The sequence below is a fragment of the Rattus norvegicus genome, chromosome 17 (genome assembly GCF_036323735.1).
Source record: "Rattus norvegicus strain BN/NHsdMcwi chromosome 17, GRCr8, whole genome shotgun sequence".
Taxonomy (NCBI): domain Eukaryota; kingdom Metazoa; phylum Chordata; class Mammalia; order Rodentia; family Muridae; genus Rattus; species Rattus norvegicus.
In genome coordinates this window covers 6165152-6192026 of record NC_086035.1, presented here as the reverse complement: position 1 = coordinate 6192026, position 26875 = coordinate 6165152, and the positions used below count along the sequence as shown (strand labels likewise).

The 26875-nt window shown below is 48.1% G+C and overlaps 1 long non-coding RNA gene and 1 other non-coding gene across 2 annotated transcripts; one reads left to right on the top strand and one right to left on the bottom strand.

The window, feature by feature from the left end:
* Window positions 1–1696: 1696 nt before the first annotated feature.
* LOC120097982 (small nucleolar RNA SNORA48) lies at window positions 1697–1837 on the bottom strand. The gene has a single exon (XR_005495935.1). It is a non-coding gene; the product is annotated as a small nucleolar RNA SNORA48 (small nucleolar RNA).
* Window positions 1838–18217: 16380 nt separating this feature from the next.
* On the top strand, window positions 18218–21025 carry LOC134482804 (uncharacterized). Its single transcript, XR_010059361.1, has 2 exons — window positions 18218–18453; window positions 19989–21025. It is a non-coding gene; the product is annotated as an uncharacterized LOC134482804 (long non-coding RNA).
* The last annotated feature ends 5850 nt before the right edge of the window (window positions 21026–26875 follow it).

Below are 26875 nucleotides of genomic sequence, written 5' to 3'. Positions count from 1 at the left end.
ACCACTAAAGCACAGAAACCATCCCATCATGGACGCTGTAGCGTGTCACAGCATGCACCACAGTACATCCCTCTGTCCACATGTCTTCACTTGCAAACATTCACTGCAATGAGTTACTGGTCTGGTTCAAGATTTCTGGCTTCTATGACATCGCTATTGGATCCTCATGGGGACTCCTCCCAGTTATCCTGTTGTTGCCCTGTGTCATGGAGATCCTGCAGCTCTGGAAGGCCTGGCCCTTTCATGTGTCCCAACGATTGCAGATGAAATAGATTTGGGGATGGGCCATCTCTGTTGTGTTTATAAAGAGACAGGGGAGAGAGGGAATATGTTTTGGTGGATGTGTAGTCAGGTGTGGGGGAAGGGGGTGCCTCCTCGGGGCCCATGCTGAGGCATCCCTTCCTCCTGAGGGACCAATCACACCCAGACACAGGACCGTATTAGTATAGAAGAGAGTTTATTCAGGGCATGGGGAGGGGCCTTGAGAGGGTAGTAGAGACAGAGAAATGGAGAGAGAGGGAGGGAGGAAGAGAGAGGGAGAGGGAGGGGGAGGGGGAGGAGGAGGAGGAGGGGGAGGAGGAGGAGGAAGGGGAGGAGGAGGAGGGACCAGCCATGAGCAGGTGGAGGGAGAGAGGGGAAAGGAAGTGAGAGGACAGAGCAGGAGGGGGCAAGCAGCCCCTTTTATAGTGAGTCAGGCACACCTGGCTGTTGCCAGGTAACGGTGGGGCGGAGCCTAGACAAAATGCTAACAATCTCTGGGACTGGGTGGTAGCTGAGCTGCTCAGCCTGCTGGCTCTCCCTGATCCTTACTACCAGGGCGAACTCTCCAGCACTGCTCTGGCTAGGACACCCAGTGCTGCCATCAGCAGGTGACAGCTCTCATGCTTTCATGCCGGGGTGGGTGGGGGTGAGTTAGGGGATTGGCTCACCTGTACCCATGCATCCAGAGCCATGTCCACATGCTGCCCCGTCAAGGCATGGGGCCCACTCTCCCAAGTGCTGCAGCCTATGCGGGGCTAGGGTAGCGCTCCAGCTCTCACACTCTTGGGGCTGGCTCACCCTTGTCACCTGACCAGAGCCAGCTCTACTGTATTGCTTGGGTGAGGCACAGGACCTGCTCTGTGGTGTGAGATGGGGCCAGGTCTCCACAGTGCCACATCCAGTAACGGTCAGGTCAGGGCCAGTACAGCACAGTCACCTGGATATGCCGGTGTTCCCAGAGACTGCCGGACCAGTGACATTCCCGTGTTCTCTAGTGAGCCTTGGACATCAGCACTGACTCCTGCTTCTTTGGATCATGAACTCAGACACGGCCCTCAGCGGCATCTCAGGCTGAGACCTCACCATGGGCCCTGGAGGCAGGGCTGGCCACTCCCAAGAAGCTACACCTCCCTTCCTTTGAGTCTCCAAATTCCATCTTCGTGATGATCAAGCTTCATGATCCACTCGAGTTTCTCTCCCATCTGACCACCACATACTTGCCTATGGCTCCAACAGCAGGCTGGGAACATGGCTGGCGGGCCCCTGCGTGACATCCTCCATCCAGGCTGAGTGGTGCGTCAGCGTCAGCAAGCGGTTGTCTGTGGCTCGTTTGTGCTGTGAACTGGAGGGCGGGTCTGCGGGTGGCATGATGGTCCACAGGCCTCTGTCTTTCTCCTTCCGCGCTGTGCAGCCTAGATTTGATTTGATTTAATTTTTATGTGTCCTAGGCATAAAACAGCTTTGGTCACCAAGACAGGCGTCAGGCTAGGACGAACAAAGGGTTGCCATCTGCTCTACCCCTGACCGAGAGAAGAGCATCACCACCAAGGCGTTTCTTTGCCCATTGCCTGTGGTACATATTTATTTATTTTTTGAGACAGGGTTTTATGATGTAGCCCAAGCTGGCCTTGTATCCGCAGTGATCTGCCAGCATCACTTTCCGGAGTGCTGGGAGAATAGGCATGAGATATGGTGTCTGGCCAAAGTTTTAAGGTAATTGTAATGAAACCTCTCCCCTGGCCTTGGGACCTTTAATGGAAACAGTGTCATAGAGGGGTGGTCTGTATTTTAGACACATGACTTTAAATGCCTATGTGAGATGGGTTATCAGGGATACTCGCATGGCTGTGAGACAGCATTCTCCTCCCTAATTGCCTGAAAACAGTTCAGAGCACAGCCCACACACTCTGAACTACTACGTCCGTGCTACCGTCTTCTCTGACTCCTTTAAAATGCTTATTTTATTTAAGTCACATATCTGTGTGTGGCTAAGGGAAGTTACGTGCATGTGAGTGCAGGCATCAGGAGCCAGAGACATCGGCTTCCCTGTGGCTGGAGTTATGGTGGGTTAGTCTCCCGTGTGGGTGCTGGAAATCAAACATGGGTCTTCTGGAAGAGAAATAAATGCCTCTAATTGCTGAGCCATCTCTCTGGCCCCCTTTCTGGTTTATCATACCTGTCTCACTATAAACCTTATGTCTCACTTTCTGAGTCTGAGGGGCCGTTTCAGCTGTTTTGGGAAGTTTAGAAGCCGATTCTAAATCTACAAGCTAAGCGGTCCTATAAGGGGAATTATAAGGACACACGAATGGTAGCCAAGCAGGGTCTCCCCGGCCAGCCCCCTGTGAACACACAGCCCTATCGCCACTATCAAGAAATGACTAGTGTTTGTCAGACATACTGGTTTTGTTTGTTGTATGATAATTATTTTACTGTGTTGTTGTAAGTTAAATAAAAGGCAACATTTTAAAAAATGTATACATGAATAGCAAGGTACCATCTCTTTGGATGTAAGATCACCGCACTCCTTGCTCAGTCCCTCCCTGACCCTCTCTGCCTTCCTGCGTACCCCAGGATCTTTCTGAGGATCTGCTCCGCCATTCTCTTCAGTTTCAACTTGCCATTTCTGTTTTTCTTTCTCAGCTATGCGCTTTAGCTGATCCTTTAGTTGGCCTTGTTTTTTTTTTTCTTTCTTTCTTTTTTTTCTTTCTAATGCCCAACTTTCTCATTCTGCTGACACTGCTGGGGTTTTCAATGTGGGAGCCTGGAAGGGCTCTCTTACCAAGTGGACAGTGGCATCCTCTAAGGGGTCCAATCTCTTTCACGAATGTCTCTGGAGGACTAGCGGAGGCTGGAGGGACCAGTGGCTCCAAGACGGAGAGCACGGTATAGAAGGGAAAGGGAGGATGTCCCAACAAGGTTGTGCCTCTACTGTCTCAGTTTTTCATATATGTTTACTCATGTGCAGTGCTTCTCCAGTTTGGATGAATTCTTAAAAAAAAAAAAAAACATTGTGGCAAGGTCATATACAGGTTTATTCGTGGGCACTGCTTCTCCTGTTTGGATGAATTCTTTTAAGAAAAACATATACATTGTAGCAAGGACAACTACTGAGAGTTCGCTTTTTCCTTCCAGCACACGGGTCCTGGATTGCACGCTGGTCATCAAGCTTGGAGGAGTCATCTTTAGCAGCTGAGCCCTGGATGCATTAAGTGTAACTCCCAGAGTGAAACATTACCCAGACTGAGTCTATTTAAAACCACACAGATTGAGTCTCAGGGAGGTCTTAGAGAAGTCTCAGGGAATGCTGACAAACTTCAAAAGGGACGGAAGAAGATAAAGTGGAAATGCTATTTTGATGCTGGAGTTGGTTTAGATAGAATGTGACCAGTTCTCCTTAGATTAGTGACAACAATTACCACAGTATCTCAAATCCCAGATGAACTAGGACTGAGAAGTGTCTCCTAGGGCTGCGAAGTGTCTCCATTTGTAGGGTACTGCTGGGAGATGACTCCGTAATGAAGGTTCAGCCACCAGGCTGTAGCTTGCGTGAGCCCGTAAACAGAGTCCTCCTTGTTTCCACTCTGTCGGAAGCTCTAATTCGTTTCTAATTACCATCTCTGGGGAAACCGCTGTGTTGTCGTTGCCTTTTAAATGCTTTCCTCTTTTAGGGGGAAAAACAAAACAAAACAAACCGCATATTTTTAGGTCATTAAGAAAAGCCTCGTCTTGCTTCGGCTGATGTTTTTGTTCACACAAAGCAGAAATACTATTTCATTTCGTTCCCAATCTCCACGGCCAGAGGAAGTGGCTGCATTTTAAATTGGCGCTGAATTAACAATAATCAGGAGACTGTAGCTCCCCCAGTGTTTCCCGATTAGCTGTTCATAACTCCAAGTGTATGCAAGGCGGAGGAGGTGCATCCTTGCTATTTGGAGGCCAAATGTTGCCACAGGATTCGCTAGCTCTTCCTTAACTCTCCACTCAACGTTGCTTTTTAACAGAAAAAAGAAAGAAAGAAATCCATGAAGAAAAGAACAATGACCTTAACATTAACAAATGTGATAAGTAAAAAGGCTGTGTGGTTTTGTACAGACAGGGAGGGGACTATGTCAGAGGTGGGCCTGTGCTGGTTCTTCACGTTATACAATGTTATAACTACACAAAAAGCGGAGAAGATGCTTCTCTGCTTGAAGGGAGGTGACTCTCTCTAGTGATTTACTCAGTTCTTGCAGTAAGTTTTGGAACTGTCTGGGTGAATGGGCCAACTTTTCTTTCTCTTTTTAGTTTTTCCGTTGAGGCACGATCTAAGCCGGCCCTGTACTTGGTATACTCTCCAGGCTGCTTCTGAGCCTACAGTCCTCCTGCATCAAGTGCTGTGGTTCTGGAGTGGGTGACTGTGCTTGCTTTTCTGTGAGACAGTGAAGAAAGCAGGGTTGGTAGTTGACTCTGTTCTACAGTAATAAAGAGATGAGGGCATTGCACAAAGAAGACGCTGCCCTCCCTCACTCCTGGCTCCAGAAAGGGAGTGGGAGAAAGGGAACTGGGAGCAGGCAAGGTTGATGGGGGGTGTGATGGTTTGTATGTGACCCACCCAGGGAGTGGCACTATTAGTAGAGACTGAACCCAGGGCCTTGCGCTTGCTAGGCAAGCGCTCTACCACTGAGCTAAATCCCCAACCCCATGGGGCATGGGTTTTAATAGTCTCATCCTTCCTGCCTGGAAGCCAGTATTCTGCTAGCAGCCTTTCAGATGAAGATGTAGAACTCTCCCCTCTTCCTGCACCATGCCTGCCTGGATACTGCCCTGCTCCTGCCTTGATGATACTGGACTGAACCTCTGAACCTATAAGCCAGCCCCAATGAAATGTTGTCCTTATAAGAGTTGCCTTGGTCATGGCATCTGTTCACAGCAGTAAAACCCTAAGAGGTAAATGCCTGGAAACCACATCTGTCAGGGCCCAGACCTGAGAGACCCATGGGGCTCATAGCCAGTCATTCTATACCTCCAAGGTGAAGTGTGATGTCGAGGACCAGGCAGAGTGTGTCAGTTTTGAGCATTCCTGAAGAATAAATTCTTAAATATTTAGGTCACAGAGAAACAGGAAAAGGTTTTGGTTACTTGATTTTATCTGTTTTGTTTCAAGACAGGGTTTCTCTGTATAGCTCTGGCTGTCCTAGAACTCACACTGTAGACCAGGCTGACCTTCAACTCACAAAGATATGCCTACTTCTGCCACTAGTGTTAGGATTAAAGGTATGTGCTAACACATAAAGGGGCCAGTGTTGCTTTTGGTTCCAGAGACCTGAAGACCAAGTTCTTAGGACAAAGGAGATGTATTTACCCCAGAGGGGCAAAGGGCATGAAATAAGAGACAAAGATAGGAGATAAAGGACGGGGGAGGGGGGGAGGGGGGAGGGAACAAGGGAGAGGGGGAAGAGATAGTTTTTAGGGGTGTGGTAGTGGTAGTGGTAGGTCTATGTGAGGGGTTGGAGTGGGCTGGGGGACACGACGAAGGACTGACTCTGGATAGATATGGAGGTTTATAAAGGGAAAGGGGGAAACCCTGCATTAGGATGAGGTGTTTAATTTTAATTGGACAAGTTAATTAGGCAGCCAAAGCGGGAAGGGTTGATTGCTGGACTTCCGATACTTTGGTCCAGCCTCAGGAGGAAGAAGTAGCCGGATAAGGGAATAGACCTTGGTGTCTAGCTTTAGGAAGGAAATCTAGCAGTTTTTAGCAAGGCAGAGGAAATGGGGGACAAGGGCAAGGCCAGCCGGAGTCATGTTTGCCAGGCTTGGGCCAGCTAGAGTCCCTTCCCCGTGCCCTGCTGAGAATTTGGTTAATTCTGCAGTCATTCAAACGCTGGGCGAAACCACTTACTCATCCATTCTTACCACCTGAGTTTCTGTAGGACAAATGTCAACTTCACTTGTCGCAACAATGGAAGACTGGAAAGGCTGAAAAGTCAAAAGAAATATACATTGTATAAAGTTCTTCCTACAGTGTGTGTGTGTGTGTGTGTGTGTGTGTGTGTGTGTGTGTATGTGTGTGTGTGTGTGTGTGTGTGTGTGTGTGTGTGCAATTTTAGGTGGCCAACTGGGGAAGAGAGTTATTCCTAAGCTGGTCATTTTGAAAACAATGCCTCATGTTAAAAGTTCAGAAATCCAAGTGCTCAAATCACAGTGTCCATCTTGGGCTGCAAACCCACAGTTCTTCAGGTATTTGGTACACAGAGCCAAGAACCGAACTTCTCTGGGACTTATCTTTTTAACCTAACATCTGTCTGTGCCTGGGGGGAGGGGGGGAGCTAAGGGAGCTGGGAAACCAGGCCCAAGTCACTTACCTGGGAAGTCTGGGAGCAAACAGCATCGGAATCACCTTGAGTTTGTAAGGAATGGAGTTTCTTGATCTCCGGATTTAGACGCTCTGAGAGTACAGCCCAGGAACCTGGGGAGGGGCTGCGGTGTTTTTATGTCCAAAGTTATTACTTTTATAGCGTTAACTTTTCCGTTCTCCTTAATTTTCAATTTAGTATACGAATTTTGGCATCTGAATCCTAGATGTCACTGTAGCTCATTTGTGTTCATACGCCTCTCCCTCGCCTTCAAAGTTGTCTCTAGTTGATGTGCTGGTCCAGTTTTACTTGACAAAACTAGAGTCACTTGGAAGAGGGACCCTCATCTGAGAAATGCCCCCCACAGATCCTGTGGGCAAGCCTATGGTACACTTTCTGATTCGGGAGGGCTCAGGACACTGTGTGTGTGTGTGGGGGGGGTAAAATTCTTGGGTGGAAAGCAGGGTGAATAAGCCAATGGGAGCTCCCGCCTTGACTTCCCTCAGCGCTGGCCTGCGTCTGGGAAGCATGAGTGAAATGGACGTCTGTTCTTCAAGTTGTTTATTATAGCAGTGAAAACCCTTGCTAAGATCACTGAAAAATATAAATTGTGCTTATTTGGGGGGAGGGTGCGATGTGATATCCCAACTGCATACGTAACGCACAATGCTCAGGCTCCTACGTGTTCCCATCAGCGCTCGGGATCCTTCCAGCTAGAAAGATCTTTACTCTGGCAGGTGTTATACCACAGAGGCTTAGTATCGAGAATATGCAAAGAACTGGAAAAACTATGCAAGGGGGTGGGGAAGAGCCCAGTTAAAAGGGGAGCATGAACCAAGCACAGAATTCTCAAAGGAAGAAACACAAGTGCTGTGCGACTGTCTTTAAAACCATTATTAGCTATGAAAGGAATGCAAATGGAAACCACTCCATGGTGCCATGGCTCCTCTGACAGAATGGCTACCGGCAGGAAGACAAAGGACAGCCAGCACTGTCCATGTGGGGAAAGCATGCGTGGGTGCAGAACCTGATGTAGCCGTGTTGGAAACCAGCCCAGCGGTTTCTGAGGAAGCTTGGAACTACTGTGTGATCCGAGAGCTTCCCTGAGCTCACACCCCAAAGGCTCCTGCAGAGACACTTACATATCTGTATTCACTGCTGTCCTGCTCAGGACAGCCAGGAAATGCACAGCCCTGGGAGGGTAATTCCATTCAATTATTGTCACATTTCCCTAATGTATCATGGTGCACTCCCAGAGGAGTACGGATTCTCTGTCACTTCACGCTTATACCTGGTTGAATGTCACCAAGCTTACGAGCGGGACGGGGGTGGGACCCACAGGACCCCACCAGTCCTGGAGGGTTGATTACCGTTGCTCAAGTAAAGAGCAGGCCACCCTAAGTAAGCTCAGGGAGTCACATACACGAAAGACTGAAGTCGGGTGGCACTTATGAAGGGTTGAGGAGGAATGGAGGGACTGAGGCAAGAGAACTGCCGGGACTTCGATTTCATCGTTAGTCATTCAGTTCTGACAACGTGAACGTGGTACGATTGTCTGTGTTTCTGACCTAGAATGGCCATGGCCCAGATACACAACGGAGTTCTATAAAACCACAAGGAAATCATTGTGACGTGCAGAAAAATGGATGAACCAGGAAATCATGTTAAGTCAGAGAAGTCAGACTGACTGAGACTAATACGTGCTTTTCCTATGCGCTGAACCTAGTCCTGCTTTTTGTTTTGTTTTGTTTTGGGGAGGCAGACTTTCATTCTACAGCTCTAGCTAGCTGACAACTTACTGTAGACCAGTGCAACTTTGAACTCACAGAGATCTGCTTGTCTTTCTCTCAGTGCTGGGAGTAAAAGTTTGTAGCACAGTGCTGGTGGAACCTAGAGTTAACTGTGTGTATATGCATGTGTGTGCGTGTGCATGTATGTGTGTTTCTGCATATGTATATTTGTGTGCACATGTTTGTATGTGTGTGTACATGTGTGTGTATGTGTCTGTCTATATGTGTAGGTGTCTGTGTCTGTATATACGTGCATGTGTGTGTGCACATGTGTGTCTCTGTGTGTACATCTACGGTGTGCACATGCACACGTACGTAGGGAGTGAAGCTAGAAGAGAAAGTAGAGCGTGAGAGGGGATGAGTGATAGATGTTAACAGACAGGAGGGAGAAAAAGTCAATGTCTGGTGGAACACGTGATAAGAAAGCAGGAGTGGGCTCTGGGAGAGCAGGAGTGGGCTCTGGGAGAGCAGAAGGGGGCTCTGGGAGAGCAGAAGGGGGCTCTGGGAGAATGGAACGAATGTGGGAGGAGAACGAGGAAGAAATTGAATTAGAACAAAGCGTAATGACACACACACATGATTATGCCATAATGAAATCCATATTTTATATGCTAACCTACTTTTCTTTTAAAGGAACAGAGGCAATCTTGGGGTTCCCAGTCTACAGAATCACAAGTCAAAGGTAAAGCTGGGCTTTAGGCTCCATTGTGTGTTCTTTTTCTTCCCCTCCTCCACCCGTCTTCTTCCACCCTGTCAACCCCTAACACTGGATAGGAGAGAAAGATGGATGGGGCAAAGGGGGCGACGGCATCATTAGACTACTTCCTGCTAATTAGGGGTGTTGATCTTCACCATCAGGATATCTAATTTCTTCATTTTGTCTCTTTTGCACACGGCTACTTGACAAATCCCAACCAATCACCAACCGGCCACCCAGACCCTTCTATTGGGGCTCTAATGTTTATATGTCCTCTGAAAAGTCCCCACAATTCCAAACATCACACAATCGCAGAAACTATCTGCAGCTGGCAAAACCACACCCCTGCTAGAGCATGAGGCAAATCACAGTCAGCTGCTGTGGACGGTCTGAAGCAGCCCCATATCCCACACCTGGGGTTAAAACAAAAACATATTCCTGTAATATTTCTGTTTTTTAAAGAAACCAAGATTACAAAATTCTCGCTACAGAAAGTCATGCTTATACATTATCAAGCTCCAGGCACTATGCTACAGATACAGATCACGGACTGAATTATGGGAACGTGTTTTGTTTTTTTTTTTAAAGGCAAGAATCTCAATAGTTCCTCAAAAGTGGGGGGCATGTGACGGTTGAGAAGCTGTGCTCATACCCTGGAAAGCCTGCATCAGAGGACTGAACCAGGTAAGCGCCACAATGCACGTGCTTTAAGGTACCCTGGGCCCCAGCCCCTGCCTGAGACACACCCCTCCATCAGAAAGAAAGGACACTTAGAATAGATTGTCAAGACAGCTGTGAGACTTGGGTATCAGTTGAAGGCGTAACAGAAGTCTGGCAAGAGGATGGTCTGATGGTTCAGGGTGCCTTTGCAGTACTGTGGGGGAGCGTTAATGGTCCCAAGAATAAAGTACTTTAGAGCAAGTCTCACTGGGAGGAAGACCTCCCAGCCACCTGCCTCTCTAGTCCCCGGGTGCTTTCTCAGCCACACACAGAACCTGGAGAAGTGACAGCTTCTAGGGCTGTCACTAGGAAGGATTTGGCTTTTTTAACAAAAAGATTTGTGAACCCAGGGACACTTCTAATATTTAGAGACATTGTTTTATTGTTTTTTGATTTTGGGCACACAGATGCCGATGTGCCTGGCTTTTTACGTGGGTACTGTGAATTTGGGATTTGAACTCGGGCCCTCAGGCCTGCATCACAACCACTCATCTATTGAGGCTTCTCCCCAGCATCCGAATTTTCAGACTTAGGTATATTTAAAAACAGAGAAAGCCAGCAAAGGGCTACTGATGTGGAAGTGTATAACGTAAGTGTACACGTAGAGATAATTAATGAAGCGTGTGCTTAACTGAGTAATGGTTTCACGCAAAAAAAAAAAAAAGTATCATGAGGTCATTTAGTTTTTAATTCATGAGACGTCGCTGCAATATTAATTCATGATAGGTGACACAGTCCAGAAATGGAACAGCTTTAAAATTGTACGATGGCCCTCCCCCCTCCCCACCCAGCGCCATCAGCGTGCCTTTGTCTAAATGTCCATCGGCATCACTGGGAGATGATGTCAGAGTGCTAGATTTGAGGCCCTTTTTAGCGAGTGACCTCTGAGCGGAATAGCTGCCCCAGTTTGGCCCTGACAAGTCCTATTATTAAGTATGCTCCCTGGCTCTTGTTTATATAATTTGCAAAGAATTTTGCGGAAACTTCTTGCGAGGCATCTGCATGCTTTGAATGTCAAAAGAGGGAGGGAGGTCATCTCTCTCTCTCTCTCTCTCTAACTTAGGTGATTAATTTGCCAAAGAGGGTGAACAGGGCTTGAAGAAAGGCTAGTTGGCTATGGCTGCCCTTTGATGCGGGCTATATGGTATTCATAGTGTGTAGGCTTTGTCCTGTCTTCCTCCCCCTTGTCCTTCTCTGCTTCTTCCTCCTCCTCCCCCACCTCCTCCCATTTCCCCCACTTCCTTCTCTTCCCCCACCCACTCTTCCTCCTTTGCTGAGGGTCCCCTGTGAGTCCCAGGCAGACCTTGAACTTACGATCCTCCCACCTCAGCCCCCAGTGTGTTGGTATTCTCGGCACAAGCCACCGCATCTGGCTACAAAGTCTGTCGTTTCTGTAAAAATTTGACTTTATGGATTTCGCTGAGCTCTTGTGACTCACAGAGGTGCAGCTGCCTGGGCTGAGCGGGGTTGAAATTAGCATCAAATTGCGTCAGGCTGCACAGCTCCAATAATGGCCCCATTGGTCAGGACAAGTTTGTTACTGGCGGTCCAATGAGGTGGCCCATTAGGTTCTTGATGGGAGCCATCGTGTGCAGTTTGTCCCATAGCCCAAGTATGTGAAGAATCTGGGGAAAAATGCTCTGGTATGTGACTTCGCGACACTATCCCAGGCACTTGTGGGACTGAAGTATCTCGGAAGTTACTCATTCAGTGTGTGTGTGCGTGTGTGTGCGTGTGTGTTCATCTTTAACAGTGTTGTATTTGTAGATTCAGTGAGTGACAGACTAGAGTAGAACAGGGTCTCGTTGAGGGCCGGCAAGCCTACCAGTTGGCCCTGTGGCCAGCTTGGCTTTAGGAGGCTGTTCCTGACACCAGGTCCCAGTCAGCGATATATTCTTGAGGGTAGGCCAAGGAGGTTCTGGGAGTGAAACATATACCTCACTCTGGAGCCAGGCAGATGGGGAGGGAAGGCAGTGGCGGGGGGGGGGGGGGGACGACCTTGCAAGGGGAGCTGAGAGATGTGTGACTTCATGCATGTGTTTATGGAAATGACCATGGCAGTCCTGGTCTCTTGCCTCTGAGCCATTGAGGGAAAAAGGAGGAATCTCAGAAGCTCTCTGGGACTTTCACAATCAAAACAAGCGGAAGCTTCTTTCCTTCCTTCTTTCCTTCCTTCCTTCCCTTCTTCCTTCCTTTTTTCTTTCTTCCTTCCTTTTTTCTTTCTTCCTTCCTTTTTTCTTTCTTCCTTCCTTTCTTTCTTTCCTTTTCTTCTCCCCCCCTCTTTCTTTCTTCCTTCCTTCCTTCGTTTGTTTCTTTCTGTTCACTTTGTTTGAAACAAGTCCTCACTATGTCTTGGGTGGCCTGGAACTCATGGTGCAGACCGGGCTGGGCTGGAATTACAGAGATCCGCCTCCCCAGGGCTGGGTTCAAAGGTGTGCACCACCGTGCCTAGTGAAAACAAGCTTCTCACTTAGGTTTTAGATGTGCACTGAATCCCACACACAAATCCACGTCCTTGGGCCTTGCTCCCCCTCATAGATCTACATGGTCTAGAGATGAATCCCCACCTCCCCTGTGGAGCCTTCCCAGGACGGCATCATTGCCTTCCTCCTGGTTTACACCCTGTGGTGTGTGGCCATGCCTGGCTGTTACACCTGAGATGACAAAGTCCTGGTGAACGTGTCAGTGTCGTCTTTGCCTCCTCGGCAGCAAGGGCCCACAGATGGGGATTTACTGACTCACTGCGACTGGGTCTCGCTGTTTCAGATTTGAGGACCCAAGCTAGTGGATTCTGGTTCGGAGTCTGTTTAGACAGCTCCTGCCTGGCACAGCCCTCCCTGTACTGTTTTACACTAAATGCTCAGCACTCACAGAGCACAGCCAGCTTCTGACTGGAGTCTGTCAGTCTCCATCATCTAGAGAATTCTCCGAGTTCATAAAGATGTAGCGTGTCGTACAGTCAAGACCCAGATACCGAAGTCACAGTCAGGGCGCCTCATGCACCACATGCTCTGCTGCTCAAAAAACCCTTTGCCTTTATCTCCCAAATACGTTACTCCTGTTTGTGTTTTTTCAAAGAGGTTCTAAAAGATAATTTGTTCTTTCATTTATCTGTTGTGTAGTGTGTGTGTGTGTGTGTGTGTGTGTGTGTGAACATTCACAGACATAGAATGTGTTAACGTATACATGTGCAGGTCATGGCTGTGGGGGTCGGGGGGCATCCTCTATTTGGGTGTTAGTCCTTACCTCCCACTTTTCTCTGTGATACACACCAGGCCAGTTGTCTCATGCACTTCCTGTCTCTAACTCCCATCTCCCGGTATGAGTGCTGGAAACATAGTCATGCCCTCTAGACATCTGTCCCTTACATGGAGACTGGGCACTCAAATTCAGGCTCTTACCTCCTGTGGAAGATTCTTTTACCCACTGAGCTCTCTCCACAACCTGAAATAGACAAGATTTCTTTTTTTAAAAAACCACACATATTTAGTGTGTTTGTGTGTGTGTGTGTGTGTGTGTGTGTGCATGTGAATGTGGGTGTACATGTGCATGCATGCGTGTGTGCATGCATGTGTATGTGAGTCATGTGTGTGCACGTGAGTGTATGCATGTGAGTGTGTGCATGTGCATGTGTATGCATGTGTGAGCATGGTGCATTTGTGTGTGAGTGTGTGTGTGCACATGTGCATTCGTATGCATGTGTGTGTGCATGTGCTTGTGTGTGCGTGTGTATGTGAGCATGTGTGTTTGCTTGTGTGTGTGTGTTTGTGTGAGGGTGCCATGGTGCACGTGTGCAGGATAGAGGACAGCTTGCTGGAGTTATCAATCCTTTCAACACGTAGGTCCCTTGGAATATTCAGGTCCTAAGGTTTGGTGACAGGTGCCTTTGCTCACTGAGCCATCTCCCCACTCACCCACCGATGCAACCCTTCTTCATTCCTTCCCTGCTTCCCTCAACACCCCGTTGCCCTCTGGGAGTAAACGCAGAAGCACACACCTGTCCTTAATTCTCTGTCTCATTCCCTTCGCCAGCCCTGCTATTGTTTGATTTCCTTTCTCACCAGCCATGCGAGGGTTCGCCACACACTGTTTTGGGCCATGCCTGGAGCTCACCCTGGGAATGCAGTCAAGTAGGACAGTCTTAGCTTTGCCCATGGTGCGCGCGTGTGATGGAGATCCTACCTACGGAGTCCTGGCTTCGCCTCCTCTGCTAAGCTGATGCTTAGAGACTTCCAGTGGCTGCTGTAACTCTCTCTGCTTGGTTGTCAGAAAAGACCTGTCAGCTCACGAAGCTCATGAAGGATATGAGCCTTACAGAGGGGTGGGAAGCAGCATCAGGAGATCTCTGTGACCTTCATGTTCCCTGGTTCTTCCTGGGAACCACCCCCTTGCCAAGCAGAAGGTCTTCGATCCTAGTTTGAATCCAACCCAGAAACAATAACACATATCTATGTGAATGGCATGTACTCTTATGCATCAACAAATCTGAAATGATAATCATGTCTGTGATTCTGTGCATATTACCGAACGTTTACAAAGCAAAGCTGAGTTATGGTGCAGGCCTGGAATTCCAGCACTCAGGAGGATTGTGAGTTTGAGGCTAGCCTGGGCAAAAGGAGTGAGTCTACAGGTAGAGAGGAATCTATTCGGGTGGAAGATCAATCTGAAGGGGGCTGTGAGTGGCAGGTGACTGCTAGGAGCTGCTCCTGAGGCTGCCGAGGCTGCTGAGGGTGCCAGGGTGAGGCTCCCTGGAGCTCACGACCCTGGACGAATTGTGCAGTTTTACATGATCAAATCCTCTTCCCTAAGTTGTGCTCCATTAGTCTCTCAAAGGTGGGCATCCTTAGAAGTCTTTAAAGAAAAAACAAAGTGAGAAGGGAAGGAGGGGGGGGGAGAGAGGGAGGAGAGCAGGGGGAGGGGGAGGAGGAGAGATCGAGGGGGAGGGGAGAGAGGGAGGAGGGAGAAAGGGAAGCCGGCATGAAAGAGTCGCTAAGCATACAGATGCCCCAAGAATCAAGCAAGGAAAATGTGATTTTTTTTTTCTTTTCTTTTTTTCGGACCTGGGGACCGAACCCAGGGCCTTGTGCTTGCTAGGCAAGCGCTCTACCACTGAGCTAAATCCCCAACCCCTAATGTGATTGTTTTTAACACATACAAAGCAGGTTTCTTTATATATATATATATATATATATATATATATATATATATATATATATATCATTATCCTTTTATTTTTCAAATTTTGATCTTGTTGATGACAGTGATGGTGCTGCTGGTTATAAGGGGAGACTTCTGCTCACCATAGAACCAGAGAACCCAGGGACCCAGGCAATGGGTCTCAGTGCCAGCTTCTGCTCCAAATAAAAACATGAGGATCTGGGCACTTCGCAGATGCTCGTGTGCTGTGCCATCGAAATGATCTCATCTGCATTAGAAGGAGCTGTAAAGGACAGAGTATCCAAAAGAGCAACCACCTGGGAGAAGTCGATTTTTCTCACGTGGCATTCTGGGTAAATGGTCTTGGATTTTGTGTGATAATTCACAGCATGGGGATCTGCGATCGGCCTCCATTCTCACATTCAGTCATTGTCCGAGAAAGCTGCTGCAGCTCCAGCCATTACGTCCGTACTCCAGCTACAGGAGGAGGCAGAGGAGCTTCTCCTTCCGGGAAACTTCTGTGAAACTGTACACGCCACTCACTTCCTCTTGCATTTCTTTGGACGGAACTCGACAGTTTGGCTAAATTTGACAAGGGAGGCTAGTCTTTATTTTGTGAGGCCATTTGCTCAGTAAAGCATCCTACTGAAAACCAAGGGGACAGGAAGTGGGTAACGTCAGCATCATAGCCATCCAGTTGACTGCCTCACAGGTAGTTCCAAGTAGTTAAGTCTGGCCTGATACTCAACCATTAGTCCTAGTTAGTGTACTGATGACCTTGCTTGGCCCCCAAGATTACTCCTAATTAAACCTTTGTATGCCTTTCTCTCTGATGTTGGGCAAATTCAGCCCAGGTGACAATCAGCCAGACTCTTCATTCTCTTTCCTCATCAACATAATTTGGCCATTTTCTCATTATTCAAAGACCAAAGATGAAAAAAAAATATCTCCGAGGTTTTTCTCCTCATGACATTTGCAGAGGACTGAAATAGAAGATATTAAAATAATAACCAAGCCGTTGGGTTATCTGCCCCAGAAACAGTCCCCGGTACCAGAGTCCTTTTCTTTGCTGTCTGTAATTGCAGTAATAGCCTGGGGAGAAGGTAATGACATCTTCATTTTGGAGACAGAGAGGAGACTCGCAGAGGAGGCAGTAGCTACCGTCCTCCCCGCTGCTCTGCCCGCTGACCCCCGCCAGCTCTACTTCAGAAGAAGCGTCTTTCTGCTGCAGGAGCACTTTCTGCATGAACACGCGTGGACTGCAGATCTACCCAGAAGAGGCCAGCAAAGTGGCTGGGCCTGCTGAGTGCCCACCACGGCGGCTTTGCCTCCCACATTTTGAACTTTGCTGTTAGCAGCACTTAGAGGCACTTAGGAGAGTGGCACCCAGGGTGTTCAGGGCCAGCCACTCTGTAGAAGATGGACAGAATGCCCTCATGCTTCAGAACTCTGGAAGATCAAAGATGAATTTGGGATGGCATTTACTTGGTATCTCGTCTTGAGAGGAGGCAGTCATCACTTGCATGCGTGTGCGCCAAACACACACACACACACACACACACACACACACACACACACACACACACACCTTGTCTAGAAGGCCTGATAGCAAAGTTTGGCAGCTGGCCCTCAGACCATTCTGAGCAGTAATCCAAAGGGGTCAGGTATAAAGGATTTGAATACAGAATCTCAAACATTTAAGAACAAGGGAGCATCCCTTGCTTTTTTAACTTTTTTTTAAAAATTGGATATTTTTAAGTTTACATTTCAAATGTTATCCCCTTTCCTTTCCCGGTTTCCTGTCCATAACCCCCCATCCCATCCCCCCCTTCTTCTATGAGGGTGTTCGTCCACTCATCCACCCACCCCTTCCTGCCTCCCCACCCTGACATTGCCCTACACTGGGGGGATCCAGCCTTGGCAGGACCAAGGGCTTCTCCACCCATTGGTGCCCAACAAGGCCATCCTCTGCTACATTTGCAGCTGGAGCCATGGGTCTGTCCATGTGTACTCTTTGGATGGTGGTTTAGTGTCTGGGAGCTCTGGTTGGTTGGTATTGGTATTCTTATGGGCTTGCAAACCTCTTCAGCTCCTTCAATCCTTTCCCTAGCGTCCCTTGTTTGTAAACTCTTCCTAGAGGTTGAAATGTAGGCAGTGGGCAGTCAAGTCTGGAAAGGGTGTGTGGATGGCATATTTGAGGGTGCTTTCAAGGTGAAATGGTGTCCTACAGATTGTGTGTAAAGGGTTTGGATTGGTGTGCAGTTGTGGGAGAGCTGCCCCAATCTGATCAGAATGCCCAGGGCCGCTGGTTGGTCAGCCTTGCCTCTGGCCTCCTGCCCATCTCTGGGCTGGAGACTTCCTTTGCTGGACCACATGCTCAGCTGCTTCCCACCAGTACTGCCGCATGGATGCTTGTGGTTGGCAACTGTCCCAACTGGTCCGAGCTCGTAGGAAGTATTTTGATGATCACCTTTGACCCTATCTATGTTAAACCCTTCATCTATCCTCAGCAGGAGAAGCGTGGCTTTGCTGTCACAGTTGGAAGGTGTCTTAGTTAGGGTTTTGCTGCTGTGAGCAGACACCGTGACCACGGCAATTCTTATAAGGACATTTCAAAGGGACTGGCTTACAGGTTCAGTGGTCCAGTCCATTATCATCAAGGTGGGAGTGTCTGCGTGTGGCTGCCCACTCAAGGGCCTCTGCTGACACGTGGCAGGATTTAGACAGCAGAGCTGTGATGTGGGAGCCCAGCACATAGTGTGGTGTCACGGTTGCCTTCAGACCCTGATCCCCTAAAGGAAACTTGAAGTAAATCTAAGAATCCAACCCAGACAAGTCCTCCTGCCCAGAAGGGCCACTTCACAAATTGCCTTTGACAAATGTAAACAGCCAAACATTATTTTTAATCCATGTCTTAGTTAGGGTTTTACTGCTGTGAACAGACACCATGACCAAGGCAAGTCTTATAAAGGACAACATAAAGGGCTGGCTTACAGGTTCAGAGGTTCAGTCCTTTGTCATCAAGGCAGAAGCAGGGCAGCTTCCAGTCAGGCATGGTGCAGGAGGAGCTGAGAGTTCTACACCTTCATCTGAAGGCTGCTAGTGGAAGATTGACTTCCAGGCAGCTGAGGGTCTTAAAGCTCATACCCATACTGACACACCCACTCCAACAAGGCCACACCCACTCCAACAGGGCCACGCCCACTGCAACAGGGCCACACCTAATAGTGCCACTCCCTGGGCAGAGCAGATCATATACAAACCATCACAGAAGACTTAGGGGAATCCTCTGAGTTGGGCATTTGGACGTGCTCTGGAGAAGAGAGAGCGTGTCTTGTGGGACTCACTGGGAAGCTGTGCACAGCTGCAGACCAGAAAGCCACCAGTCACACTATCTCTGGGAAGGAATCGGGGACAGGTCGGCACTGGAAGGAACATCTTTGCTGGTCCATCATTTTAGCTTGGATCCCCACTCCCACCTGAGCCTGCTGTAAGTCAGGAAAGGAGATGAAGGCAAGGTTTGGGAAAGTGGGACAGGGAAGAGGAAGGCAGGCATTAGAGTTTCTTCAAGCTAGTCATCCCTGTAGGCATGGGACTCGGGTGGGGAAGTGCCAGAGTCGGCTTATCTGTGATTGGCAGGAGACTGCTCCAGGGCTTCTGGGCCTATTATAAGGCAGTCTAGCTGGTTCTAAAAGTCGGAGAAAGGGGGCAGGTAAGTGAACACAGGTGTGGGTATTGGAGCTTTCATGCCCATGAGAGACTGAGGCGGAACGTTGGCCAAAGCTGGTACAGTTAGCTGTCAGTGCACTGGGTGAGGCAGAGAGCTGTGTGTGTATGCATGTGTATGTATGTATATATGTATGTATGTGTATGTATATATATGTGTGTGTATGTGTATTATGTTGTATGTATGTACTATGTTATGTGTGTATGGGTGTATATGTATATATGTATGTGTGTATATGTATATATGTATGTATATATGCGTGTGTATGTGTATATGTGTATGTGTGTTGGTATGTATGTGAGTATTATGTTGTATGTGTGTATGTATATGGGTATATATGTATTTGTGTATATGTATATTTGTATGTATGTGTATATGTATGTGTACCTGTATATGTGTGTATATGTGTATGTGTGTAAGTGTGTGTGATTTTGGGCTAGGGAAGCAGTCACAAGAAGCAGTGAGATTGAGGCTGGGCATCCAAATGCCCACACCTAAGTCCCATTCTGAGTCCTGAGAAGTCTTTGGTCATCCATTCATCCCCTGCTTGGAACATTCTCACCCGCTCTGCGCTTGCATTGCCAGACCCCGCGCCCAGACCCCCCTGCTTTCTGATCAGTCACTGGTCTTGGCTGCTCCTGATGACACGGGCTCAGCCCCATGTTAGAGCGTTTCCCTGCATTTCCGTGGAAGAACTGAGTTCCCTTTGTACTCTGTTTCTAAAGCTGGTGACCTGTTCAGCTGAGGTCCTGCTCCCTCTGAGGGTCCTGATGAGATAGCCGCTCGCACATATGTGCTGTGGTCCCGTGGTCCCGTGGTCCCGTGGTCTCGTGGTCCCCTGGTCGCGTGGTCCCCCTGGTTGCGTGGTCCCGTGGTTCCGTGGTCCCCTGGTCCTGTGGCTCCGGGAGAGATGCTCTGACTTATCCTCATGACTGTCAAGAAGCTGGTGGCAGTCTCAACATCCACGTTTCCAGATTTAGCATTCAGGGTGAGGGACAATGTGTAACTGAAGCCTGTCCTTCCTCTGGAAGTTACCTACCGGTCAGGAGAAAGCTGCATTCTCCACGGTCCCGGAAGTCTGTCTGGGTCTGGATTCCAGCAGAGCAACCTTGTTTGCCAGGATCCTGGCCCCTGGATGACATTTGATTACCTATTTAGAAACTGGATTCTAGGAGTTAAAGGAATTTTTGGATGTAGCAAAATTTGAGATTTGCGTCCTCAGCAATGTTCTGGGCTCTGATTGGGAACCCGGGATGTGGGAGACTCGTCTCTGCAGTCTGTACCTTGCTCTGTTCTAGAGTTCACATTGTGATCTGCGTGTATACCATCCCTCGAGTTGCCCAGTATACAACCTGAACAGCCACACACAAGAGGCTCTCAGCATCCATGGCAACCTGTGCAGGAACTGCAAGATGCTGCAACGAGCCAGGTGCCAGGGCAACTGAAAACCAGGAAGCAGCCAAGGATCTCAGCCGGTGCTCACCGTTTTAAGATTTATTGTTGACTTTAATGTTGACTATTTTAGTTGGTTACCTGCTCAATTTGACTCATTTTAAAGTAAATATGAGCTTTGTTATTTATCTTAAACTTTTAAAAAATCTCCTTTTCTAAGCTCTGAACAGTGAGTGCTGGGAACTTCCCTGGATGGAGACGTTTGTCCTTTGTGCTCATAAAAGCAGTACCAGGATGCTCTCATCTCTGAAGTAGCTCTGCCTGGCTACTGTGCCTTTGAGAGAGGATGATAGACCTTCGGATCTCTAGATAAGAGCCGCTGCGGTATTCCTAGGGGCCGTTTGTCTCTGTCACAGAGACTTCTCCGCATGCCCCTTCACTGTCTGTGAACCCTAGAGGCCTTTGAGGATGAGAATAACCCAGCTCTGAGAGGAGGGTGGGGGATGGAGTTCCTCCGCCAGTGTGAGCAGCTGCTGGCCTGGTGTTACGGACTCTCAGTCATAAAGGAGAAGACGCAGGTCCTCCGCTCCCTGGGTGTCTCAGTTCTTGGAGACATTCTGTGGTGCACAGTGTTGGGAATGTGGGACGGTTGAGAACTCACCCAAACTGTTCATAGAGGCACTGCCTCACCGCACCAGCACTTCCCTGAGAGCCTCAGCAAAGGCCTCTCTGGAAGGAACCAGAATAAGTGGGGAGGGATGAGCCTTGGGATTTCCATGCTGGAGCTGGGAAGCTTCCATAGCCAAACTCTTAGTTTTTCTTCTCCTTCCAAATATCAAAAGAAGCAATTTTTGTTTCACATTCTTTGGTTTTATGTATATGTACACATACATATACATATATGTCTTGTTTACGTTTAAATAAAGCATTTCTAAATGATCACATTTCTGATTAGTATTTAGATATTCAATATCGTATGCAAATCCTTCATCTGGGTCAATGGTGAGTGGCAGATGCCTTAGGGGAGCATATAAATTTCCCAAATACATGAGCCTCTTTCAGCCTTCTGGGTGGTTCTAAACAGGCTTCTTTTTTTCTGCAGTGCTCCCCTCTGCTCAGTGCTCCCCTCTGCACAGTGCTCCCCTCTGTCCAGTACTCTCCTCTGCACAGTGCTCCCTTCTGTCCAGCGCTCCCCTCTGCACAGCGCTCCCCTCTGCCCAGTGCTCCCCTCTGCTCAGTGCTCCTCTCTGTAGAATGCTACCCTCTGCACAGCGCTCCCCTCTGCACAGCGCTCCCCTCTGCACAGCGCTCCCCTCTGCCCAGTGCTCCCCTCTGCTCAGTGCTCCTCTCTGTAGAATGCTACCCTCTGCACAGCGCTCCCCTCTGCACAGCGCTCCCCTCTGCTCAGTGCTCCCCTCTGCCCAGTGCTCCCCTCTGCTCAGTGCTCCCCTCTGCCCAGTGCTACCCTCTGATCAGTGCTCCCCTTTGCACAGTGCTCCCCTCTGCCCAGTGACCATCTTGCCCCTTATTAACCTTATGTTCTTGCTTCACGCAGCTTGAATGGCTGGCACACTGAATGCCTTTTAGGGAGAAAATGTAGATACGAGGCAAAAACTCACGATTGTAAATATTCAGCAGGCATTTAAATTATTGTTTCAAAACAGCTTTTGTTATGTGGGGAGCATTTTTTTTCTGTCAGCTGCTCAATATTTATTTTAACATATTAAACAGCCTCAGAAATATTCATTGCACGGAAACCTTCCTGTGTCTGAGTGGATTAAATTTACAAGCTGAATTAATGGTATAAATTGCATTTACATAATTCATTTCCCACCAAGCAGAATTTACTTAGCTGGCATCTCTGCTAATACGTATATTTAAGGAAAAGACAGCACCGTTTCTTTTGGCCACGTAGATAATTTAGCCTAAGTAGAACTTAGAAGGCATCTTTGTGTTTCGTTACCAGATGGTCCCCCCTCCAACAGACACCACTTAAATGTAACAATTAAATAGCACATGTACGCAAGCTCTCAGGCGGAGAGAACAAGCCAGAGCGTCCCTTACTTTGGCTTTCCAGAACATTCCGTGATGTCTTTATAAATCATCTATTACTTGTACCTGGCTAATTTCGTGTGAAACAGCAAAGCCCGGTGAGAGTGAGCAGACTAGGCTTGGAGATCTCCGTGGAAACTCCGAAACTGCGAATTCAAATAAAGCAGGTAGAAGGAAGCAGGACAGAGCGTCGATCGCATCGATCGCACGCACCGGGACCCGAAAGGCTGCAATCTGTCTGTCCTTCCACGGTTTTCACAAAGGAGGGTGGCGGCCACCTTTGCTTTTGAGTTTCAGGATGTTTGGAACACTGTGCTTTCAGCCGCGTCGGTTATAAGGGACTCGTCACCATCCAGTGTGGTGTCTCTGATGCTGTTGCTGGCAGAGGGGACATCGCTTCACCTTGTAAGGCTTTGGCTCTGTGCAGCTGACACTGAAAAAGTCTTTGTTCACTTCAACACCCCCCCCTCCACTGTTTCCCCAAGTATCCTATTAAATCTCTTTGTGAAGAAGCCCGGCTGCTTGCTTTCTCTCAAGATAATGACTGGAAAAATGCATTTTAAAACACTCCCGAGAGCGGTCTTTCTGTAGGACAGGCTCTGCTCTCTTTGGCATCACCTGCCCAGAGATGACGTTCCCTAATTCCATGGTGATAAAAATTCACAGAAACACAACGACCTAACCTGGAGTCACGACGGTGACCAAGGGCCTCTGCTTTTGTTCTCGCCTTCACCGGCTTCTTCCTCCGTCTCCCCATCCTAGCTTATAAACTGAGGTATAACTTTTTATGCACAGCGGGACACACAGATTTAAGAACATGATTTGCTGAGTTTCCCCCTATTGTCAATATCTCCACAGAGATATAAGACATTACCCAGAAAGTGTTCAATTTGTCTGTCTGTGCGACTGCTCCTGTCCCCTTCAGTCAACCCCAGTGTCCAGAAAAACCACTGTGGTTCGCACTGTGGTCACGGTCATTGGCTTTGGCCAGTTTTTGTACTTTACATAAGCAGAATCCTACAGGGTGTGTTTTCTTGGGTCTGTCTCTTTCCCTAATCACACTGGTCTCAGATTTATCCACGTGGAGCCCAGGTCAGGGGCTGATGTCCTGTGGCTGCACTGTCACTGATCTATTCTGTCCTGGGTATGCTGATTCTTTTATTTCCAACTTTGGTTATTCTAACTACAATTGGTGTGTGTGTGCGTGTGTGCGTGTGTGTGTGTGTGTGTGTGTGTGTGTGTGTGTGTGTGTGTGTGTATGTGCTTTGTGTGGATATTTGATTTTATTTCTCTTGGATAAATGTTAAAGTATACAATCACTAATTTGTATGGTATGTATGTATTTTATTCTTTAGGAAACTGTGACAGGACAAGACAGGGCAGAGGTTCCCCCATCTTGTATTCTTGCTGAGACCATTTTGGGTTCAACTAGAACTTGATCTCCTTGATGGGTAGCCCTGTGGAAAACTACCCAACTCTATTCTAGGAATCTGAGGTCAAGGTGTCCCACCTAACTTATCTTAGCTTTTGTTCAACTGCCTGCTTGTGCAAACCTACCCCTACTGCTATACAAACTAGAGTGGGTTTTTTGTTGTTTTTGTTTTTGTTGTTGTTGTTTTTGTTTTTTGTTGTTTTTGTTTTTGTTTTTGTTTTTTGTTTTTTTTGTTGTTTTTGTTTTTGTTGTTGTTTTTTTGTTTTTTTTGTTGTTTTTGTTTTTGTTTTTTGCCTTTAAAAGCCGCTAGGTCTGAATGCTTGGGACTGCATTTGGGTCCCCAAATACCTGAGTGTAGTCCATGCGAGCTGGAATAAATACTTTCGATTGCTGATAAACCGTGTCTGGCTGCTCATCTCTGGTGGGCTCCCTGTAACAAAATTGCCATAGGGTAGCCCAAAGCAGAAGTTAAATCCCTTTTTCTCTAAAAGAAAAAAAAACAATTATTGATGAACTAATGAATTTTATCTCTGGCGAAGTAGAGATTGTAAACTTTACATGGGAGTCAAGGCGAGGTGTTAGCTGACCTGTTTTATTATTGTGGTTATTTAGCTCGTAATTTTTTTTTAAATTTTATGTGTATGGCTGTTTTCCACGGGTATGCCTGGTACCTGTGGAGACCAAACAAAGGCATGAGATGGCCTACAACTAGAGTCACAGACAGTTGGGGGCCAGGAGCTAAGCCTGAGTCCTCTGGAGAAGCGGTGCCTGTTCCTAACTGCTGAACCATCCCTCTAGACCCTCTGCTTCTGTTCCCCCTCTGCCTCTGCTTTCCAGTAGGACAGGCTCTGCTCTTTTAACACACTCGGCCTTTCTTCTTGACATACTTTTACTTTGGGGTCAGTGTCAGGTCCAAAGGAAACTCCAGCTTCCCAAACTCCAAAAGGGACTTCACATATCCAGAATGGGCTCAAGCTGGACCATTCTACAGTGGGTTTCTGGGAGCAAGAGAAAAGCCAGCATTCCTTAGGAAACGGAAAGTCATTGTTATCTGCTGGAAGGAGTCATTTCCCCCTACTGTCTTCCAGAAGGGACAAATGACTCCCAGTAATCCAAATCAGGCAGGCCAGCCTCCAGGCATGGACAGTACCAACTCAAGGATCTGTTATACATTTCAAAGTCAATGCTAGCATTGTAGCCTTCTTACCTCCCTAGGCTTCCCTCCTCCTAGATACCTAGCTCCTCTTCCTCATCCCCCTCCTTTTCTTCCTCTCTCTCCCCCTCTCTTCTTCCTCCTCTTCCTCATGCCCCTCCTCTTCCTCTCACCCCTCTTCTTCCTCCTCTTCCTCAAACCTCCTTTTCCTCATTTCCTCCTTCTCTTCCTCTTCCTCCCCCACCTCCTCTTCCTCTCCCTCCTCTTCTTCTTCCTCATCCTCTTCCTCACTCCCTCTTCCCCTTCTTCATTTCCTCCTCCTCTTCCTCTCCCTCCTCTTCCTCCTCTTCCTTCTCTTCCTCCTCTTCTTCTGTTCTTCCTCCCCTGCCCCCATTAGGGTTTCACAGGGGGAGGTAGCACTGGTTGTCTTGGAACTCACTCTGTAGACTGTTAGGTCTCAAACCCTCAAACATATCAGAGCGGACTCTGGCTGCTGGGTTCTCCTAGCCTCCGTCATTCCTTACTTGGCTATGCTGGCCCTTTCCCCCTCTTTGCCTTTTGGCCTCCTGGCCTCTACAGGTTCCTTTCTTCCCTCTCCTCTCCCCTCACATAGGCTGGTCCAGTTTGTCAGGCATGTCCACTCTAGACTCTTCCTGAGTCCCTGTTTCTGTCCCTTTCCATATGTGTCATATCTACAATAAACCTGCACCACACATAGGAACAGTCACGTCCTCCGTTTATTTCTTTCATTCATAGACCAGGCTGGCCTTGAAATCAGAGACTTGCCTGCCTCTGCCTCCCAAGGCCTCAAGGTTTCCCCACAGCCTCTGCTGGCCTCACTGCACTCTCTCTGTTCTCTGTCTCTGCTTAGTCTTCCTTGACTTGCAGATAGCCCTGGCTATGTGTAGAGGCTGGCCCTGTTCAGTCTACTTTCACTGCTATGGATTCTTCCAGATGCCTCTGCATGCCCACCCTTCCCTGCCCGCCTCTCCCTCCCTTACCCCTCCCTCTCATTCTCTCCCTCTCTCTCTCTAAAACCTTCCCAAACCAGGGAGCAGTCATGTTGGCAATCTCTTTACTGCACACCTTTCCACCCCCCATTCAGAGAAGGCTTAATTTTTTTTTCAACAAAGTGATTTGAGGTGTGACTGTGGAAAGTATTTAGCTCTCTTTTGCTTTAAGGAGGACCTAGATCCAGCACCCCCGCTGGCAGGAGCTGGAGACACATTGTTAAACAAACAAGAATGAAAGGCAGTGGAAGCTTGAGGCTATGTGCCTATGTGCCCAAGCTGTCTGTTCTGATAGACACGAGAAGACCGCGGGTCTGTGTGGATCGGCAGGTTCCCTGTTGAAAGGCACTCATCTCTCCATAACAGGGCTCTGTGTGCATCAATGTCTCCATGGCAACGCAGAGGGTCCACGCCAGTCAGTCAGAGGCAGGGGGAAAAAAGCTCGGAGATTTGACAGCTTTCTTTCGGTAGTGTTCTGGGCCTCAATGGAGATTCATCGCTGGGTGTCACAGCTGGAAAAAACCGTGTGGACCTTGTCCCTCACGAGTTGCTCGTGTACCTTAAAATTGCCAGGAGAAAATCGGCTTAGATCTTTTGAAATGTTGTTGGTTCTGGTCAGTTTATCTCGGTGGGACTGAATATTGCTAATGAAGCAGTAACGCTATGTTCTGTGATTCAGCTTTCCAATTTGGCAAGGTGAGCCAGGGACTGTGGCGGGAACAGGGGTGTGTTGAGGTTTCTCTTTTGCTGTGTGTTGTATGTTGGGGTAAATACTAAAAAACTTACGCGGGGCACCAGACACTCACCACGCTACTTCCTGCTACTCTGGGCCCTGCAGTGAATTCGCTGCCATGGCTAGCCTCATGTTGGTGGCCGGCTACTTTCTGGCCCCAGCAGCAGAGGTCTATCTCATGGCTCTCTGGGGCGGACTCTGCTCACATTCCCAGCATCCCGGTAAAATCAAAACCCTAGAAGCTTGTAATTTATCAATCAGATTTATATCAGTAAATTCTCACGTCACAAAATGTCCAATAAACTCAGAGCCAATTGATATTGATATAAACTGCCCACCTAGATAAGACAAATTGTCCTGTAATTATCCATCCCTTATATGATATTCATAACTACCTGTGGCTAGTTAAAGCC